Source organism: Hibiscus syriacus, unplaced genomic scaffold, assembly GCF_006381635.1.
Source record: "Hibiscus syriacus cultivar Baekdansim isolate YM2019G1 unplaced genomic scaffold, ASM638163v2 tig00110187_pilon, whole genome shotgun sequence".
NCBI classification, from domain to species: Eukaryota; Viridiplantae; Streptophyta; class Magnoliopsida; order Malvales; family Malvaceae; genus Hibiscus; species Hibiscus syriacus.
The window spans coordinates 1379395-1398816 of record NW_024062618.1 but is presented as its reverse complement, the minus strand read 5'-3'; the positions used below and the strand labels follow the sequence as shown (position 1 = coordinate 1398816).

Sequence of the window (19422 nt, the reverse complement as noted above, 5' to 3'; positions counted from 1 at the left end):
ATTCATAACTTCAAAAAATAATAACAAATTTTAACAAGACCTCCTCTTCTTATAAAAAAAATAAGAGAAAATAATTTCAGTGACAAAAAATGATTTATAATATACGATTTTAACCAACTTTTTTTGGATTTGCCAAAATGACCAACTAAATCGCAATGCGATCGATAATTCGCAACGCGATCTCCGGTATCGCAAATCAGTTTCCAGATTCGCAACGCGATTCTGACTATCGCATTGCGATTTTCCTAATTCGCAATGCGAATACGTAAATCGCAATGCGAATATGTAAATCGCAATGCGAATACGTAAATCACAATGCGAATACGTAAATCGCAATGCGAATACTGCTAAACTGTTTAGTCTTTAACCCTGTGAAGTTAGTATTTGTCTTTGTTTTGTCTTTTGGTTGAAGTGATGCAATCCATTCAAGTTTCTTTCAATTTTAGTATTTGAAACCGAGAATGACTATCGCAATGTGATTCTGTCGTTGCGATTTTCATTTCGCGTTGCGATTCTTGCATTGCGATAGTCAAATTCGCGTTGCGATAGTCATTTTCGTGTTGCGATTTTCATTTTCGTGTTGCGATTTTAAATTTCAGAAACTATTCTTCTTCTGCAAATTAAAACTTGAATGAATTGCATTACTTCAACAAAAAAACAAAGACAAATACTAAATTCACAGTGTTACAAATTTAAGTTTGAAGAATAAACTACTACTCTTTATGTTTATTGTTCTTGTTATATCTTCACAGTGTAGTTTTTGGTATATCTAACTTGGTATGTTTATTGTTTTTGCAGAACTTTTATTCGGCTCAACTGACCTTAAGAAATAAAGTAAGCCTGGCCAAACAATTGCATCGAAGCTTTCACCTGCACAAAGAAAAATATTTAAGGATACTTGCTTCGGGCCATGGCTGAAAGTACAACATCCGGGTGGAGATGCTATGTTGACCCATCTGTTTCTTCAAACCATGACTAGCGATCTACCAGAGACAACGTCGTGATGAAGAGATATGGTTTGATTTTCCACCGGCGTATACGTGTTTTGGGTGGGAGGAGTTTTGCTTAATCACCGGTCTACGCTTCAGACACGATGATGTAGATCGGTACACTAGACATATTACCCACCTATCATGGTTTTCCCGGGTTTTTCCTGAGCTGTCAACGGAGAAGCCGAATTTACACGTGGAAGACTTGACGAGATTATTGAATAAGATGGTTTTACTCGGATGGATGACGTCGATGTTGTCCGAGTATGCCTTTTAATACTTTTGCAAGCCGGCTTTTTAGGCAGAGAGGCCCGACAACCTATTCCTAATGATCTAATTAAATTGTTAGAGGACCTAAATGCATGAAACCTATTTCCGTGGGGTTCGTATCTATGGAAAGCTACATGGAATAAGTTGTCGTCTGCCTTTGATGATAGAAAAAGTTTGCGTGGCGATGGTTCCAAATACACTTTGTCAGGCTTTATTTGGGCCTTTAAGGTAATAATTTTTATATAATGTTTCCAAAATTATAATTAATTCTTTAACAATTACTAATGTTTGTTATTATATTGTTTGTAGATTTGGATATTTGAGGCCTTTCCCACCATGCAGACATATGCATTAAAAACTTCTAATGATATTCCTAGGGCTATTTCCTGGAAGAGGAAACGGTCCTTGCAGCAATGGGAAGATTTACTACCGTATACTACAATAAATAATGTATGTTAACACAAATACTACCATATGTTTATAAACAAGTTATTACTAGTACACGTTTAACTTTGTTTGAGCTTTTATATTGTTAGGAGGCCAACACTCCATTACAGAGGCTGACACCCACGGAAGCTGAGCTTACCACTGATTGGTGGCAAGCTAGTAAGCGTTTTTTTGATAGCACGGATGATGAGCAGCCACCACTTCGAGAGCCATCACCTGATCGACCCGAATATACACCTCCACAACGAGATTCACCACCTATTCTGTCACATCATCGAGCCTATTCTCCACCATCACCTCATGATAGGCGACCGGCAAAGATGCCACGACGTTTATCTCCCTGTTCTTCACCTCCACCTCCACGGGATGAGTTAGGGGAGTTACGTAATGAGGTCAATGCCTTGCGTGAGGAGGTCGGTACTTTACGCGATGACAATGGTGCATGGCGTGTTGAGGTGTCTACTTTACGTGGTGAGGTAGCAGCTCTACGTGAGATTGTAGCATCGTTGCAGAACGAGGTTCATACTCTACGCAACGAGGTAAGTTTAATATTTTTCATATTTAACTTGATGATAAATTTACTCGTAATTTCACTTAGATTGCTTAGTAAATTCATTCGGTTGCTGCCAATACTGTTTAACTGTTTAACTGTTTATTCTTTAACCATGTGAAGTTAGTATTTGTTTTTGGTTGTCTTTTGGTTGAAGTAATGCAATCCATTCATGTTGCAGAAGAAGAATAGTTTACTATCGCAATGCGAAAATGACTATCGCAACGCGAAAATGACTATCGCAACGAGAGAATCGCAATGCGAAATGAAAATCGCAACAACAAAATCGCAACGCGAAAATGACTATCGCAATGCGAAAATGACTATCGCAATGTGAATTTGACTATCGCAACGAAAGAATCGCAATGCGAAATGAAAATCGCATTGCGATTCTCTCGTTGCAATAGTCAAATTCGCATTGCGATAGTCATTTTCGCATTGCGATAGTCATTTTCGCGTTGCGGTAGTCATTTTCGCGTTGCGATTTTAAGTTTCATATTCTATTCTTCTTCTGCAAATTGAAACTTGAATGAATTTCATTACTTCAACCAAAAGACAAATACTAACTTAACAGTGTTAAAAATTTAAGTTTCAAGAATAAACTACTACTCTTTATGTTGTCATTGAACCTGCACTAAACCTATATGTTGTCCTTTTAAATGTTTATATAAGTGCTTACTTCTGGAATGTTATCTGATGCATTTTGTGAACAATGATATAATAATGACTTGGGTGAATACCGTGCAAGTTTGAAATATATTTGTCTTTGTTTTCACTGTTTAATATCATGTCTGTTTTTTTACTAATTTATATATTAATTTATTTTTAGTGGCCTGCTAAGGTGGATGCTCTACGTCGGATTTTTCTTGTAAGATGGAGTTCACGCATCAGACAGCATGCGCGTGCCATTACGTCTCCGTTCACCCCAATAGTATGAAGAATCCGTAAGAAAAAGCCCGACTCACCTGTCATCATTCAAGAGGCCTCCCCTATCGTTCAAGAGGCCCCTATCATCCCTCAAGAGTCCCCTCCCACCGTTCAAGAGGCCACTGTCATCGTTGAAGAGGTCCCTCCCAACATTCTAGAGCCCGATTCACACGGCGTAATATATCGAATTATTGAGAAGCCCCCTCACGTGCCGGACATGATGGATGAATGTTGGTTTTCGTATAAGTTACCGGCCAGTACCATTCCGGCAGATGAAGTGGAGAGGAAACAACTACCGGAAACAATTCTGGATAATACCCTTTGGGCTAAGACCGCAGTTGATTTTTATCTACATGAGCGGAGCCAAGGGTGTTACGCTGACATATACAAACTCAACGATGATATGCATTTGTTGATTGAACGGTCTTGGTGGGGTGTATTATTAGGGGTTGAAGATAACGGCTATTTCGATGGGGGGTAAGTCTTATATTTCTTCTTATATTTCAGTTTGATTATTTTTTTTTTAAAATTTATGTAATTCACTAATATATGTCTTTTTTTTTGTAAAACAGCATATTGATGCATGGGTGACACGTCTTCTAATTGTAAGGAAATTGAAGAAAAATATTAAAAAAAAACACGATATACAATTATGCCGACGTCTTTTCACGTAGTTCACTTGAAGAATCAACGACATGAATCATATGTGTTGGCTAATGGACAAGCTAAACTTTATCCTGCATGGTGGGAGGTCGATAAGGTTAGTATTTATTTGTTTAAATATTTTAAAGGTGTTCATAAATAAGTGCACAATTTGAATTATTACATTTTGATGCAGGTGTTTATCCCTGTTTTGGAACGTACTCATTGGCTTCTCGTCGAGCTTCAGCTCCCATCCCTAAAGACAATAGTATATGACAGCATGATAAATTACATATCATTATCTGATTTGAGATATATTATTAAGGGATGGAGCTCTCATTTGGCTAAATTCTTGGATACAATTAATTATTGGACTAATTCTGGAAACAAGAAGCCAAAGAAGTTCAATGTTACAGTTATCAGAGACGAGACCGCGCCACAACAAACGAAGGAAGCCAGAGGGGATTGTGGTCCTCTCGTATGCATGTGCTTGGAGCGTTTGACGACAGGAAGTACACAGTTTCTACCTCCCACCGATAGAGATAGAGGTACAGTAGGCTTGTGGTTTCGGCATTTTATGGCTAGAACGATATATGCGAGACGCTGCCTACCTGCATCCGCGTTATGAAAGTGTCCATAAACAATTTGTAAGTCAAATGCAAGTGTTGTTAAACATATACTCTTTTTGGTTTGAAAATGTTTGGTTAAGTAGCTAGAATTCAATAATTTGTTGTTTGTAGGTTTTAGATGTGTAGAAAGTGTTGTTGATTCAATGTTTGGTTTCTGCAGGTTAATCCTGAAGTGAGCTGCGTGAAATGAATGTATGGGTGCAAAAGTTGATTCAATAATTGATGAGGAAATAATTCTTATTATTATTTTTTGATTGTTTAATTGATTTGTAAAAGATGATTTGTAAATGTTGATTTGTTTAATTGATGTGTACATAATTATTATTTGTGCTTGTTTAATTGATTGAAATGTAATAGTTGATTTGTTGATTTTAATCTGCATTATGTTGAATGGAAAACAGACTATCGCAACGCGGAAATGACTATCGCAAAAAGAGAATCGTAATGCGAAATGAAAATCGCAACGAGAGAATCGCAATGCGAAAATGAAAATCGCAACGCGAAACTAAATTCGCGTTACGATTTTCATTTTCGCATTGCGATTCTCTCGTTGCGATTTTCATTTCGCATTGCGATTCTCTCGTTGCGATAGTCATTTTCGCGTTGCGATAGTCATTTCCATGTTGCGATAGTCATATTTGCGTTGCGATTTCCGCGTTGCGATAGTCAAATGAATGTCTAATAAGTGATAATAATTGAACATATCATAGCAATGTTCAAACTCAAGTTACTAATACATGCCTAACTGAAAATGTTAAAAGTTCACACATAATATACACATAATACAACGTTTGCATTTAAAAATCACCTAAGTTAACAGTCACAAAAGGTGAAGCCGATTGTGATTGGGATTTTGATGAGGATCCATATTTTGGTAGAGGAAAAGATGATTGTGATGGCACTGGTGATCCACATGTCAACCTTGTATGACCACTTTCCTTGCAATGACTACATGTCGATCTCTTCTTCTCTTCACCCTTAGGCGGTATACGATCGTGACTTTTTGGTCGGCCAGGTAGCCTTCTGTCCATGGCTGGTGCAAAACTGTTTGTAAGTCATCTGGTATGTCCCACTCAGAAGGATGTGGAATAGGGTAGATAATCTCGACATAAGTCTGTGGATATACTTCTGTAGTGTAGCAATCCATAGCGTATGCGCTTAAATCATCTTGGTTTAGATGAAGATCAACTTTTATAACATGGCCACACGGATAACCCGATGTTTGCCATTTCATACAACTAAACGTTTTTGCATTTAGATCGACAAGCCCATTTAAGTTATTATCCAGTACTTCAAACAAAGTGTTTGAACATGGTTCAACTCTCCATGACGTTGACTTCACAACACGTTTCGTTATCTTTTTTTCAGTCCATGGTGTAACACGATGTTCCAATGTTCCTGTAAATTTAAATAAATAATACTTAGTAAAATATATGATAAGTTACAAATTTAAAGAAATAATACCTGCATGGTTTCTTTTCTTGTAGTACCACTGTTGAATAGAAGGCTAGAAAAAACTCCATTAACATAGTAATGGGTAATTTCCGGGAATGACGACTTAGAGCGTTTATTGATTCTGCACTATTAGATGTCATGAAACCATATCTTTCTCCAAGTTGATGTACTCTTGACCATCTTTCAAACCCGACATCTTCTAGTGTTTGAGCACACTGAGGCAAAACACGTCTTAAACAATTTATATGCTTATTAAAATCCACTTCCCGATAAGCTTTTTACAGCCTTCCAGTATGTCTATTTGTGATTTTTTTATACCAGCAGACCTTGATTTTAGATTTCTATACAAATGAACACCACAAAGTACATGAAAAGCATCTGGGAAACACCTTCTAACAGCGTTGTCAATTGAGTTTGCCCTATCGGATATGATTGTCAGATTGCTAATAGGGCCTATGCAATCCTTAAGATGCCCCATAAACCATGTCCATGAATCAGAGGTTTCAGATTTGCCAACCCCGTAAGCTATTGGCAGTATCTCATTGTTAGCATCCATGGCTACTGCTAATAAGTTTACTCCAAGGTATCGACCTTTTAAATGTGCTCCGTCAACTATAATAACTGGGCGCATGCAAGTAATAAACGAACGAATCTACAAAATTATATATACAAGAAATATAATCATTTAAATGTGAAATGCATGTAACTAACAAAAATGAGTCAACAAAATTATATTGATTTACTAACCGCAGCACCAATGGCGATAAACATCAACTCAAAGCGTCCATCTCTATCTGTTTTGATATGAGTTACCGACCCAGGATTTTTCAGCTTTAAATTGTGACAATAAGCCAGCAGTTGGGCAAACGATGCTTTTGGCGACCCCCTCAACAATTCCAAGGAATAACATTTGGCTCTCCAAGCTTGAGAATATGAGATACTAATCTTGAACCGAGCATTCATGTCAGTCATAATTTCATGTTCCCGATATACCCTGCCATTCAAAAACATTAACTCAGCCAGAAAACCACCCAACACCTTTTTTGTTTGCCTGTCTATGGTGAGGAAAAACTTGGGTTCTTGAACATGTATGTTTATCAATAAAAGTCCTAACTTGAAACATTTCGCAATCTTTTATTCTCTTTGCAATCATATGCCATGTACAGATTTTGTCAATCATACACCTTGTTTCGAAACGATCTTTGCTTGATTTGTTAACTTTTAGTTGATAGCCATCTTCTACACATTTCGTATACAAAGCTATCTTCAAATCTTCCTTTGTATCAAAACAATCATCTTTCTTGATACGAATAATTTTTGTGTAACAATCAACTGCTATCTTTACCAACTCTTCTTCCGGTATCTGAAGTAATTCTGGCATATTCCAATTATACTCTCGTGGCATTTTCTTCGGGGACTTTTCTTTGGGGATTTCTTCTTCTTCTTTTTCTTCTTTAAGGTTATATGAATTACAGAATGGATGTTCAACATGTTTATTTACAGTCCTAACTTCCTCCTCATTATCATCAACAACATCTTCCTCGGCAAAGGTTGTTTCATCATCAAAATTCGGGTATTGACCAACATCAAAATCATTACATGCAGGGTCGGTTTCTTCTTCTGAAAAATCATCAAAATCCGAGTATTGACCAAGATCAAAGTCCGGGTATTGACCAAGATCAAATTTCGAATACTGACTAGTACTCACAATTTTTTCTGTTGGCTCATCATCGTCTAACTAGTCAATACGAAAATCGGAATTTGGTGCTGAAAGTTGATTGGGATTTGAATTAGGGAAAGGTTGTGGGTTTTAAGATTGTGTTTGGTATTGGAAATGTGGTGAAACAATATTTGCTTGGTGATGAAATTGTGGTGGAACCATTAAATTTTGAGCACAATAAACTGGGGTTGAAAAACTTAGTTGATTACTACCTGCTACTGACCAAACTTCACTACTTCTAGGTTCAACAACATACAATGTAACATCATCACTTGAAACACTAATGTAAGCAATGAATCGTTCAACATCTTTATTGTCGGTTAACAAATAAACTTTATCATTTCTTTGATATAATAGCCTAAATCTACTTAGGGGCTCTAAATTCAATTTATTTGCAACACGTAACATTAGAGTTTCATAAGTTAACTTTTTTAATGACAGTTTTAGTTGAAGATTCATGGGTAAAGGCATATATTGTAAAACACCATGAACATTCTCCCATGACCCTCCAAAACACAAATCTATCCAAACATGATCAACATTAGATGATTTCATTATTGTAAATTAATTTACTAAACAAACGAGCTGCGAAACTAAAACCTGTTGCCGGATGGGGAAGGATGTCGTTGGATATAGGAACGGATGTCGCCGGAGAGAGTGATAGATAGAGATGGAATGAGTTGCGATTTAGGGATTTAGGTTATGAGTTACTGCTGCTGCGTAGTTATATACCCAAAACATTTATGTTGCGAAACTAAAACCTGTTGCGAATTCAGAAATCGAGTTACGAATTTGAAATTCAGTATTGCGATAGTCAGAATCTCGTTGCGATAGTCAGAATCTCGTTGCGATAGTCAGAATCGCGTTGCGATAGTCAGATTCACGTTGCGATTTACATATTCGCGTTGCGATTTACGTATTCGCATTGCGATTTACGTATTCGCATTGCGATTTACGTATTCGCATTGCGAATTAGGAAAATCGCAACGTGAATTTGGAAAATCGCAATGCGATAGTCAGAATCGCGTTGCGAATCTGGAAACTGATTTGCGATATCGGATATCGCGTTGCGAATTATCGATCGCATTGCGATTTAGTTGGTCATTTTGGCAAATCCAAAAAAAGTTGGTTAAAATCGTATATTATAAGACATTTTTGGTCACTGAGGTTATTTTCTTAAAAAATAATAACAGTCTCTTCTACCTACAGATTTTCTATTGAAGTAGTTGGCCATGCCTGAGGGTCAAATTTACCATCCCAAAGGACACTGATATGGCTACTTGCAGCCATGAGGGGTTGGTGAATTGTTTTCAGTATCACACGGCCAAAGACCATAAGACATTTCATTGGCTGTTGGGATCGTTTGTCAGCCACAATTATACTGAAACAATCCCACCCTCCCATGGGGTCCAAACGACAACATGTTGAGCCTCACGTGACCATTCCCATGTCAATTTCACACTACACTATTCAATGTTCTCCCAACTGGAACACCATATTTTACATCTTGCACCAGCCGTCTATTTTTTCCACTATTTTAATCTAGTCCCTTAATTATATTCAATTATCATTTTAGTATCCAATTCTTTTTAGATTTTTTTGGGTACCTAAACTATCATTCCTTTCCATTTTACACAAAAAAAAATTAACAACCCTAATGTGAGAATGCTGTCATGGAGGCTGAGAGTGATGAAAGCTAGTGGACCGAGATAACAAATGAAGAATGAGGAAACTTAAAGATAGAGAGATGACAGAATGAAGCTGTTATTGAACATTGAAGAAATACTCTGCATACAACCTAATACAAATATGACTTATATAGCCCAAGTAGCCAACAACCATAACAAACTAATAACACTCTAACATTCACTCTACTTTTCAACCTTTTATTTTTCTTCAAAATGAACTTGCTATCAAAGAGTTGATCAAACAAAGAATTCAAACTTAATAAGCTAGAATTCAACCGTCTTGTAGTCTCGATGAACAATTTACCGAACAAATTCTCTTTCGCCTAAAAACATATTCTTTCTTTAACTTTCCTCAACTTTTCTTCTTCTTCTTCTTCTTTTCAAGAGCTGTTTTTCATCTTCACTGCTCTTCCTCTTCACTTATTGGGACTTTCTTTTTGTTGGAAGCAAGGCGGTTAAGCTACGAGCTCCAAGGTGCAATCTGAAGCCTCTCTTGGGGAAGAAAACATCCTAATTTGTCTGGTTAAGGAAGACAAGGTTGTTAAACTCTTAATCATCCCCAGAGATTTTCTTCTATGGTAACTTATCTGTTAAGCCTCAAAGTTCCATGTCAAAGTTTGGAGAAGAAGTAACAAGTGATGAAAGATACTCTATGAACACCTTAAAGTTGTTGTATGATTGGAGAACCGAACAGAAAAATGCATAACCAGCAAAACAGTAGATGCACCAACTGAACCACTCAATGGTCACCTTAGAATCAAACCATCAACAATTTGTAGCAGAAAAATCACAATACGAACGAATAACACGAGCAATAATGAACCAAAGCACCAAATATTAACTAAAACAACATCTAAAACAAAATAAAAATTGACATCAGCAACAAACTCTATTAAAGCATCCACACCCGACATAGATGAGCTAGAAATTGCACGAGCCAAATGTTGCTTAAACAACAAGAGTGCTGGCGGTTGTAGATTCAAATTTCCAGACAGAAGGAAACTTCTTTGTTTTCTTGTAGTAGCAGGCGAGCCTATGAATCATACTCTCAACAAGGATCAACCTAAACTTGGAATCCTTGTCCTTCTTGTTTCTCTCCAGATATTTGCGGATGACAACGACCCTCTTGATGAAGTGATATAAATCCTCAAGAATTTCAGGGGTAAGACCGTAGGCCTTAAGGATACGCAAGATCTTGCTTCCAATAATGCTCTTAACATAGGCAATACCATGAGAATCACGAAGAATTATACCAATTTAAGATGGGGTCAAGCCCTTCTTTGCGAACTTGCAAATGTTTTCCTCAACATCTTGAGAAGAGATCTTGAGCCAGCTTGGTGGGGTTCTCTTATAAGGCAGAGTTGAGGCAAAAATACCCTTACCGCGACTGTGCGTATGACCCATGGTAACAAAGGATTTTCGATGAAGAAAACAAAAACAATCGGACGGTGAATAACGACGGACGGTGGTTGAGGACTCGTTACTGATCGGTGTTTAGAAAGAGAACAACAACAAACGCAAGCAAAATAAAGATGGCCGCAGGATTATCGGTGAATGATACCATGTGCGAAAGCAGCCATGGAATCAACAAACGTGAAAGGAGGAAATGTAAAGAGATAGAGATGACATAAATTTTCTATTGAATATTGAATAAAACTCTGCTTCAACCTCATACAAAGGTATGGCTTATGTAGCCCAAGTAAGCAACAAATCATAACAAACTAATAACAAACTAAGTCCTAACTAATAACAAATACTAACTAATCTTTATTAACATTCTAATATTCTAATATTCTCCCGATTTCTTCAACCTTCTTGATGAAAAGACGAACACTTGAAACGAAAGTGTGATACAAAATGTTAGAGTGTTATTAGTTTGTTATGGTTTATTATTAGCTTGTTATTAGTTGTTATTAGTTTGTTATGGTTGTTGGTTACTTGGGCTATATAAGTCATACTTGTATTAGGTTGTATGCAGAGTATTTCTTCAATGTTCAATAAAATCTTCATTTTGTCATCTCTCTATCTTTAAGTTTCCTACTTCTTCATTTGTTATCTCAGTCCACCAGCTTTCATCACTCTCAGCCTCCATGGCAGCATTCTCACATGGTATCATTCGCTAAAAGATCCTGGCGTCGTTTTTTCTTCCGCCGTTGCACCGACGATTGAGTTCATTTTCTCATGATCCAAACAACATTCTACCCCTCCAATCCATTCTAATTCCTCGTCGTCTTTCAAAAGAAAAAGGGATCCAACATTCGAACCAAAAGCAGTTTTCAGCCGAAGCAAAAGTTACAACAACATTGCCTCCACCATTAACCACATCAATGTTAACAACAACAATAATGGCATCGACCATAGCCATAAAAGCAAGCTCGCAAGAACCGTTCACAAAGTCATAAACCTAAAGTCCTCGACAAAATTCTCTTCAAACAATAGTATTGGAATCTGCATTTTCCCATCACATAACAAATTCAAGTATTACAATTCAAATCCAGATCAGAAAATTTCTTCTCGTGGAAATCCCAAACAGAAAGTTGTGTTGGAAGCTTTGGTTGCGAAGATTTTCGCTAGTGTTACAACCATCAAAGTTGCTTATGCAGAGCTTCAAATGGCGCAAAACCCGTACAACAATAGCACTGTCCAGGATGCTAATGAAGCCATCGTTGAAGAACTGAGAACACTCTCGGAGCTAAAGCGAAAGTTCTTGAAGAGAGAGCTTGATCTTTCACCTCAAATCACTTTAATGCTTGCAGAAATTCAAGAACAACAAAGCTTGAAGAAGACTTACGAGATCATAATCAAGAAACTAGAATCCGACGTTGAAGTAGAAGGTTCAGAGGTTGATTCACTCCATAAACAGTTCAAAGATCGCCTTGCTTTCAACAAGTCCCTGTAGAAGAAATTAAACACTAGCGGGCCGTTATCGATGTTCGATAATATCAACAAGATTTCAATGCTGAATCCGAGTCATTTTATTCAAGTTTTGCATAAAGTTTTGCGATCGATTCATAGCTTCGTGAAATTGATTATCAAGGAAATGGAGTTAGCGAATTGGGATCTCGATGCAGCGGCTAAAGCCATTGAATCGGGTGTTGTTTTCGTTAAACAAAATCACAGGTGCTTCGCATTTGAATCTTTTTCGTGTAGAACAATGCTTGAAGGCTTCAATCTCCATGATTTTTGCCTCGGCAAAGAACTTAAACCCAGAAAACAGACCCGGGGAAGCATTTCAATGAATTCAAGGCCCTGAGATTAGCAAATTCAAAGCTGTTTTTAGCTCGAAATCCAAATTCTTCTTTCGAGAAATTCATTAGGGCCAAGTATCTCAACCTCGTATAAGAGGATGAAGAAGAAATAAATAAAGGTGAATAAGAAGAACGAAAGAAAACATCAGCACTTCCGATTCAAGTCAAACGGAAGGAAGCATCGACACTTCCGATTCAAGTCGAACGGAATGAGGCATCGACACTTCCGATTCAAGTCGAACGGAATGAGGCATCGACACTTCCGATTCAAGTCGAACGGAATGAGGCATCGACACTTTCGATTCAAGTCGAACGGAAGGAGGCATCAGCACTTTCGATTCAAGTCGAACGGAAGGAGGCATCAGCACTTTCGATTCAAGTCGAACGGAAGGAGGCATCGACACTTCCGATTCAAGTCGAACGGAAAGATGTATCGCACTTTTGTTTCAAGTGTTTGTCTTTTCATCAAGAAGGTTGAAGAAGTCGAGAGAATATTATAATAGTAATAAAGATTAGTTAGTATTTGTTATTAGTTAGGACTTAGTTTGTTATTAGTTTGTTATGATTTGCTGCTTACTTGGGCTATATAAGCCATACCTTTATATGAGGTTGAAGCAGAGTTTTATTCAATATTCAATATAAAATTTCTTTCATCTCTCTCTTTATATTTCCTCCTTTTACGTTTGTTGATTCCATGGCTTCTTTCTCACATTAAACAACAATATCAACCAAATAACAACATGCTCAAGGATGGAGTCATTAAGAAGTAGAAGGGAGTAATATTTTAGGTCATTTTTAATTTAAATATCAGTTAAACAAGATATTTATACATCTTAATTTTTAGATTTAAACACTCAATAGACCATTATTCTTTTAATGTACAGTGATTTAGTTCATTCTAATAATTGATCATAATTACGTCTCTAAAAGTGTTGTGTTTATTTTATGCATGTCATAATATAATGATATGACTTACAATATATTATGTTCTCATTGGTTCAAATTGCCATTTTTTCCCAATATCATTAATTTTTTTGAATAAATTGAGACGAAATAATAGCTCAAATACTAAAGGATGTTAAAAAAATTTAAATACCGAATTAAAAATTGGTTATTATCTCGTAGATTGACGGTGAAAAATATTCCATAAATGAGATTGTACCAATGTCACATGTTCTAGCTAGAATTTAGAGTTTAGAATCATTTAAATAGATGTAAAAATTTGTGGAGTTTAATTTTCAAATCAAATAATTTTATATTAATTCATTTGTTTTAAGAGTGGGGAAATTCTGATCCGTCCAAATGATATAGCATGAAAAATGTTAGAGAAAAAGAAAAACGTGGAGCATAAATATTAACGAACATATGACCAAAACAACGATGAGAAAAGATGCAATTTGACAGGTGCTGATGAGGGTTGTGTCTGTCTTGTTCATTGAGATATTTTCCATTGCTTGGGCACTTGTCTCGACATGTCCAATAATGGGGGAGCTACAACAAAAATTAGCGGTGAGGAATTGAGAGACCTGTTACGTCAACTTCGATGATGGCAGGAACTGCAGTAATTAGTTATTTGGCATGGCCACAGGCAGGAATGGATCTGAGCTGAGTAGTGTAATTATCTCTCTTGAAGTTTCTAAATTTATTTATATTTTAATTTTTTATGTATCTTTATTGATAATTTATTTTTGTTTTTTTTTTAATTTTTAATTTTATTTTTTTATTTTATAATAAATTTATCACTTATAATATAAAATATTAGTAAGAAAAAAAATACATGCACATAGCATATGAAATTGCTCTGATTTTGCAGAAATGGAAATACAAACACGGCCTGCTATGATATTTGTTAGATGAATGATTGTCCTGGTCACGTTGTATGTGCATGGATGAAGAAAAATCAAGAAGGTTCCAGTTAGATTCGTGTGCAAAGGATGCACAGTGCTGCAGAGGATTACAATCCCAGACTGTTAGAGAAGGTTGTTAGGAATAACTCAAGTTGTTAGGAGCAGTTTCATTTGTAATTATGTTGAAGGTTCAACAACTTTAGCAATATAAGCACTGTAAATCGTATCAAGCTGAATGAATGAAAATAATTTAGTTTCCTGAATTACTCCTTTACTGTAAGTTCTTAACATGGTATCTCTCGCTAAGGATCCTGGGGACTTCATTTTCGTTGCTGCTTAGTGTCTTTCTTCTTCAGCATCATGTTTACCAATAAAAAGGTCAATGTGGTGTTGGATGAATCGAATTACCTGCTTTGGAAACAACATGTTCTTCTCACAGTGCGCAGTCTCTTAATGGAACCATGCCTATTCCGCCAGAATTTGTTGTTAATACTGAATGTGCATCTGTTGTTAACGAGGCGTATGAAGATTTCTTGGCACAAGATAATGCCCTTGCTTCATGGCTTCTATCAACGATCAGTGCATCACTGCTGCCTCAATTCGTTGGTGCTGAGTCTGCCTCGGCTGTCTGGAGCACGATTATTCAGTTTTTTGCAAACAAATCAACTACTACAGTGATGAACCTGCACTATAAGCTACAATCGATAAGGAAGGGTGATGATTCCAAGCATGTGTACCTCACTCGCATCAAAGAGGTTTGTGATGCTCTTGCATCCTGTGGAAGTCCGGTTTCGCAAGTTGAACACGTCGTAAGTATTCTCAAAGGGCTGCCAAGAGAATATCAGTCCTTCATGGCCGTTATTACATCAAGTTCTGAGACTCTATCACTCGATCGGGTTTACTCAATGCTGGTTGACGCAGAAACACAGCTGGCTGGTTTTGATGCACAACCTGAGAACCTTCCCATGAGTGCAAGTGTAGCCCAAGGACAGTTACATGGCGGATCTACTAGATTTGTAGATACTCATGACTTCAAACAACAATCCTCAACAATGCGTGGTGGTCGAACTGGTGCTAGAGGTCGCGCACGCCTTCAATTTCAATTGTGTGGTAAAAATGGTCATTCGGTTGATCAGTGCTGGTATAGATCCGATCGTGATTTTGTAGGAGTCCTTGCCACTAGTACTTGATCACAGTATAAGGATGGATTGAGCAGCGTTAATTATGTTAATCTTGATAACGTTGCTTGTACGTGTTGTGCCAACAAGAATGGAGCTGGTGTTGTGTCTACGCAAACGACTGTGGCTCCTGTTGCAGCTCTTAATTCATCTCGTACTCAATGGATTATGAACTCAGGTGCGACGCATCATGTCACTCCTGATGCTACTCATATCAATCATTCAACCGACCTTGATGGACCAAGTAATCTTGTGGTTGGAAATGGCACCTCTCTTGCAGTTAAATCAGTAGGTCAATCTTTTTTAAGGTCATCTTGTCAAACTTTACGCCTTAATGATCTATTGCATGTCCCTAAAATTACTAAACATTTGCTCTCGGTTTCGAAGCTTGCAAGGGATAATCACGTCTATTTTGAATTTCATGCTGATAAATGGAATTACAAACTGATTTTAAAGTGGCAAAAGTTGGATGACCTAATCTCTTATGCCAAAGTTCAAATGAACTACAAGTGTCATGTACTGCATAAGCTTCTGCCTTATTACAACCATTCGACTGACTATCCAAAGTAAATGAGTAAAGACCTCCTGTCTGCCTCCCTCGAAGAATGACTTTTTTTTATATTTATTTTATCACTTCTAATATAAAATATTTGTAAGAAAAAAAATACATGCACATAGCATATGAAATTGCTCTGATTTTGCAGAAATGGAAAACAAACACGGCCTGCTATGATATTAGTGCTGGTGGGGTAGAAGAGATGGAAAACAATATTTTCTGGTTGTTGCATGCTTACACCTGTCCAAGAATTAGGTCAAGATCGAGAAAAAAATTATTTTGATTTAAATTTTATTACGAATAAATCTTGTTTGAAATGTATTTCGGGTTTTAGTCTACAATATAAGGCAATGCCAAATTAATCCATAATATTAAATTTATATAAAATTTATTATCAATTAGTCTAATAATATATTTACAATTCATATTCTTACATTTTAAATAAATTAAATTAAAAAAATAACATTGATAATATTTTTTTAAATAAATCCAAATTAATCAATCATTAAAAATATCAAATGGATATAAAACTTCATACGAAAATAAATAATTCATATAAAATTAGGATTCACTTATATCTAATATAAAACTTTTAGTTTCACATTTTTTTAAAGATCGTTAAATGAATGAAAATAGACGACTGATATTATCTTTTTATTTTTCAGTGAATATATTTTTATTTTTTATTATTAATCTTAATTATTTATTCCACTCATCCAATAATACTATTAATTAAAAAATTAAAAAATTCACACTAGATATAACTATATAAGTAGATCCTGTCCCATTTACATATTTGCTATTGTAGGCATTAAGAACTAGATTTACTCTTTTTTTAATTTAAATACATAATACGTTAGTAAATATAAAACAAAATGTCAATATTAACTATCATAAATAATAAATAAATAAATAAATAAAATGATATAATGAATAATGGCGATAATGGATTTGTTTCAAATATAAATACATTCTTTAAAATGTTGTATTCTCGAAAAAAGAAAATAAAGCTCAATTGGTATTGAATAATGTCGAGTTAAGTTTGATTTTTTTTATTTTAAAAAATCTTACAAAACTAACTACTGAAACTCAAATGGATAAATTAGAATTTTAAAGATTAGAGATATTTAAAAAGGAGAGAGGAAGCCGATTATTATGGAGATTGTCTCATATGGTAAAAATAGTGCTGAATCGGTCGATTAATATGTTACAACAATATTCTATCATCTCTAATAACAATTGTTAACGTTGAGACCTATTTATTATATATTAATAATATTAGTGATCAAATTATTAATTTTAAAATATTTGTGGGAAAAAAAGAAATTTATCCAAACATGACTAACCGAGTAAGAAAAGGTGAAAAAATCTAACCGATTAACCGTGGGGATCAACTCCACAGCCTCACCTTGGAGCCGTCTTCTCCTTCCCTCTGCTCTTCGCCTCCTCCCTCTCTCTTTCCTATAAATTCCCTCTCTTCTTCCCCATTCTTTCCTCCCTAACCCCAACCCAACCCTTTCCTCTCCATTCTTCCCTAACTCAGTTTCCTCCATTATCTCATTCTCTATAGCTAAAGCTCAATTCTCTTAAATTCATCTCTCAAACTCTGTTTTACTGTCCAACTTCCAGATTTTCCGATGAACTTCACATTCCTCTTTGTGTGAAAACCTCACATTCTATTTAAAAAAAAACCATGTTTTCTTCAATAAAACACTCCCCATCTTCTTTCACCTCCAGATTTCTTCCCCAAGAAACGTTCAATCCCCAGACCCCAATTCTCTCCATTACCCATTATCAAGAACCTCCATGTTAACATCACCAACCAGTCTCTATCCTCTCAGAAACCACTCCATGTTTCCTCCATCGAGAATCTCGCGATTTCGAAGAAGACCCAACAACGAAAAACAGAGTGCCAGGCCTATGAAGCCGACAGGTCCAGGCCTCTGGACATAAACATCGAATTACCCGACGAGGAAGCAAGTCTGGAAGCAGCTAAAAAGATAAAGATCGGAATTTACTTTGTTACTTGGTGGGCTTTGAATGTTGTTTTCAATATATATAACAAGAAAGTCCTCAATGCCTTTCCTTTCCCTTGGCTTACCTCTACTCTGTCTCTTGCTGCTGGCTCTATGTTGATGCTCATATCTTGGGCCACTCGAGTTGCTGATGCTCCTAAAACCGACTTTGAATTTTGGAAGACCCTTTTCCCAGTAAGTTCGAAATCGAAGTTGCAGAAAAGAATTTTTAGAACATATAGAGAAATCTATTGAATTGATGTATGGATTATGTGTTTCAGGTTGCAGTGGCACATACTATTGGTCATGTAGCAGCAACCGTGAGCATGTCAAAGGTTGCTGTTTCATTCACACACATCATCAAAAGTGGTGAACCAGCGTTCAGTGTTTTGGTTTCAAGATTTCTACTTGGTGAAGCTTATCCATTGCCGGTTTACTTGTCGCTGTTGCCGATTATAGGTGGTTGTGCGCTTTCAGCTTTCACCGAGCTCAATTTCAACAGGACTGGTAAAAAAGGAAGCTTGATTAACCTCAAATCTATGCTTCAATTTTCCAAATACTGAGGTTTGCAATTGATTGTGTTACATAGGTTTAATGGGGGCCATGATATCGAATTTGGCATTCGTGTTTCGAAACATATTTTCGAAGAAAGGAATGAATGGGAAATCAGTCAGTGGGATGAACTACTATGCATGTTTATCAATGTTATCTCTATTGATTCTTACACCTTTTGCAATCGCTGTTGAGGGTCCTCAGCTTTGGACTGTTGGTTGGCAGAAGGCAGTCTCACAAATTGGACCCAACTTTGTCTGGTAAATTGCCAACCTTTCTTTCTTTTGGATGCTTTTAAGTGATTCAAGTAACCCTTTTTACCTCCTTCAACATGCTGCTTTAAAGCAATTCCAGTAACCCTTTTTTTCTCCTTTGCAGGTGGGTGGTAGCTCAGAGTGTGTTCTATCACTTATATAACCAGGTTTCATACATGTCTCTGGATCAAATATCTCCCTTGACATTCAGCATTGGGAACACGATGAAGAGGATTTCGGTTATAGTCTCGTCTATCATCATCTTCCACACGCCTGTTCAGCCGATCAATGCTCTTGGAGCTGCCATTGCAATCCTTGGAACCTTCCTTTATTCACAAGCGAAGCAGTGAGAAAGGTGCAACGATTTCGAAGATTTTAGTGAACTGACATGATCGATGATAGAAGCTTGTTAGGAAGGAATTCACGATAGTGGAAGGCTTTGATTTGTTGATGCT

General features: G+C 36.5%; 3 pseudogenes; 2 read left to right on the top strand and 1 right to left on the bottom strand.

Annotated features, from left to right (window-relative positions):
* Positions 1–10265: 10265 nt before the first annotated feature.
* Positions 10266–10721, bottom strand: LOC120217363 (annotated as a pseudogene).
* A 128-nt stretch (positions 10722–10849) lies between these two features.
* On the top strand, positions 10850–12659 carry LOC120217362 (annotated as a pseudogene).
* Positions 12660–17839: 5180 nt separating this feature from the next.
* LOC120217613 lies at positions 17840–19399 on the top strand (annotated as a pseudogene).
* The last annotated feature ends 23 nt before the right edge of the window (positions 19400–19422 follow it).